At 33.1% G+C, this 3,527-nt stretch overlaps 1 protein-coding gene across 2 annotated transcripts in view; it reads right to left on the bottom strand.

Annotated features, from left to right (window-relative positions):
- The window catches only part of ZNF280D (zinc finger protein 280D), a 94,455-nt gene extending 91,438 nt beyond the window's left edge, over window positions 1-3,017 (bottom strand). Inside the window, exon 1 of one of the 2 annotated variants that reach the window (XM_007453688.1) lies at window positions 2,976-3,017. The gene's annotated coding sequence lies outside the window, so the exon portion shown is untranslated. Of the gene's footprint in view, window positions 1-2,808; window positions 2,831-2,975 lie in introns of those variants that run through there. The other variant, XM_007453689.1, reaches the window with a different exon arrangement.
- Window positions 3,018-3,527: the final 510 nt, after the last annotated feature.

Here is a 3,527-nt window from a genome sequence, read left to right as displayed (position 1 = left end):
AGGAATGCCAGGTATACAGCAAAGCAGGGATGAGGTGCTAGGCTAAAATAAAAGAACAAAGTAAGGCTTATTCCAATCCAGGAAAATTAGACATTTCCCACCTGAAGAAACAGACCAAAGAACATACAGTAAATATCACCACCCTAGAAGTTCTGACAAAGCACAGACCTCCTAGGAAGCATTTTAGTGCCTCAGTAACAGACGACCAATTAGCATCAGAAATTTTCGGAAAACCTCTTGTCTTTCAGACCAAAATCAATAAAACAGATAAAGAGTCCTAAGGAAAAGAGATAATGCAAAAAGCAAGACAAATACTAGAAAAAATATAATTAGCATTTTTAGAGATATGAGACAAAAAAGGATGTTATAAAAAGTAATGTTCAGTAACAAAAATAGAACTAAAAATACGATAGCCAAATTTTTAAATTCAGTTAAAAAAACCAAAATGTCCTCAAAGGTGGAACTACGAGAGAAAAAAAAATTTATATATACATACATACGTACACACACACAAGTATATATATAAACAAAACAGAGAACACAAGGTTGTTAGAAAATCAATTTCAAAAGTACAACACTCACCTAATAAAATTTATAGAAAGAGAATAGAGAAAAAGCAGGGGGTAGGTTATCAAAGAAATAATGTAAGAAAATTTCCTAGATCAGAAGACAAAAATCTCTTGGTTGAAAGATCCCACTAATACTCAGTACAACAATCAAGAAAAAAGTTATACCAAGACATATAATTACCAAATTTCGGAACAAAAAAGATAAAGAGAATATGCTCAGATCTGTAGGGGTTGGGGGGCAGAAACAGATCATGTAGAAAAGATCAAGAGTAATAAGAACAGAAATTAAAAGACAGTAAAGTAATACTTATAAAATTCTTACCAGAATTATTTTTCAATTTAGAATTCAAACTTTTCAACAAGTGTGAGAGTAAGGACCAGCAACATCACACAAGATTTACTTCCCAGGCACCCTTTCTCAGGAAGCTTCTATACAATCCACCAAAACATGAGACTCAGTCAAGAAAGAGGAAGACACAGGATGAAGAAAACATGGCATTCACCACAATACAAAGTCCCAGAACAAAAGAAGTTCAGTAGGCCTAGAGAACAACCAGTCCAGACTAATTCAGGAGAAAAGTACCTTCAGGAGCAACGTCTCTAGGAGGCCAAAGAAAAGATGATTAAAGTATAAACTTTTAGACTACCTGACAAGTTTTACAGTATAAAAAACTGAATTGAGAGGCTCTTGAGAGTGTGAGAAGATTTAGCTATAGACTTCAATACAAGTTAGCAAATTAAAAAACATTAAAAGTATTAATTGCTGGGTACACCAGAAGAAAGAAAAAAAATAAAAAGAAATGTATCCTCTCATATGCTATTCTATATATAATGGCATATTAATAGCATATTACCATGCTTGTCAGTGAACAGTATTTATATGGTCATCATAATGAAAATATCAAATACGGATTTGATTTTTATGTTGGGAGATACTTAGAGGGAAGGAAGGCGTAGCTGTAAGAAAGCATAAATCCTCATGATAAACATCATTAGAAAATGGTTAAAACTAACTATGCAACAGACAGCACACATATATATGTGCATAAGCACTCTTCAAAAAACTGAGGTTAAACCCCTTAAAGCCTTTTTAGGTTGTTTGATTTTTTTAAACTATGTATATATATTACTTTAAGCTGAGGTGGAGGAGAAAAAGGAAGAGTAAGAGGAGGGGAGGAGGGAAAAAAGAGAAACAGTACTGAAGGTCTAAACTAAAGTAACAGCAATGGAGATGGATACAAGTGATGCTTAACTAGATATATAAAGAGAGTATACATAGCTATATACCATATATATATATATATACATATATATATATATATATATATGAATGGGACAGTGTGTGGGCGCTAATCCACTATGACCAGTTTCCTTAAAGGAAGGGCAGATTAGGGGATTTCCCTGGTGGTCCAGTGGGTAAGACTCTGTGCTCCCAATGCAGGGGGCCCAGGTTTGATCCCTGGTCAGGGAACTAGATCCCACATGTATGCCACAGCTAAGAAGTCCATATGCTGCAACTAAGATCCCATGTGCCTCAACTAAGACCTGGCACAGCCAAAATTGATTAATTATTTTTAAAAAAGAAAGAAGAATAGCAGGTCAGGACACAGATACACGTATTAAGGAAAGACCCTCTGAAGACATAGGAAGCAGATGACCACCTGTAAGCCAAGGAGAGAGGCCTGGAACATATCCTTCCCTCACGACCCTCAAAAGGAACTAACCCTACCAACACCTTGATCTTAGACTTCTAGGCTCCAGAACTGTGAGCAAATAAACTTCTGTCATTTAAGCCATCTAGTCTATGATACTTTGTCATGGCAGCCCTACCAAACTCAGGCAGAAGACAAAGATCTTCCTTACTCTTTTTAGCACGGTACTGCCATTGTCAATATGTACAGGATATATTGTTGAGAAAAAAAATTTTGAAGATACGTAACAGCTTTAGAATTTTTTTAGAAATAATTAATTTTTATCTATGCATAAAAGAAACATACATGACTATGTATACCAAACTAATAATAGTAGTGATCACCAGGCACAGAGAGAAATCATTTCATTTCTACTTTACTCATATTTTAATTCACATTATTTGTTTTTATGTGAGCATTTGCTACCTTAATAATTTTAAGTGTTTTTGTTTTTAAGGAAATGTGCCTACCTCTCATCCTTTCTCCTGATGCAAAGTTATTGGTACAAAAGCACATACACTAGTATCAGTAGTGGCAGCAACACTTACTTTTTGGCTGAGAAGGGTTGTCGCCAATCAAGTTGAAGAGCTGACTTTCTGTAAATTGTCATTTAAGTACTGACACAAGATATCAGTCAATTTTATGAGTCACTTTAAGTAAAGCCAAATATTGAAATGTGAAACTTGGGGTTTAGAAATTCTTGGATCTAATTTTGATCATCATGTGACTCCACACAAGGCAGCAAGTTATATCTCTTTTCCTTCCTATAAAATAAAGATACCTAGTATTAAAGTGGATTTCATTAAATTAAATATACACATACTTAATCATTTTTCCTATAAAAAGCTCAATTTTTAAATTTGATAAGTTTAACATAAACATTTAACTCACTCTACATAATTGGTTCTTTCTTGAATGAACCCAAATAAGTAAAATGGTGATTCTATTAAGCTCTTACTATTTGAAGAAGTCTGAAATTATTAAATTACAAATAGTTTTTTAAAAGCATCCTTGTGTAAAAATGAATAATCTCCTCATAATGTACTATTTTAATAAATCTGAATTTTTCAGATGCTAAGTGACATTAATCTTTAACTGTTACCTATTCTTCACCTTCCATAATAAAACATAATCTTAAATAAGTTTTAGTTTATATTTCTCTGGGTTTTTTAATCAATGAAACTTAAAAGGAAAAAATTAGTTGGATATAGTACTTCATCATAGATTAATTCATTCAAAAAATAACTCTTCAAACTAATCATACTCA

The sequence above is a fragment of the Lipotes vexillifer genome, unplaced genomic scaffold (assembly GCF_000442215.2).
Source record: "Lipotes vexillifer unplaced genomic scaffold, Lipotes_vexillifer_v1.1 scaffold1516, whole genome shotgun sequence".
NCBI classification, from domain to species: domain Eukaryota; kingdom Metazoa; phylum Chordata; class Mammalia; order Artiodactyla; family Lipotidae; genus Lipotes; species Lipotes vexillifer.
Note: the sequence above shows the minus strand (reverse complement) of the source record. Positions and strands in the feature narration are given on the sequence as shown.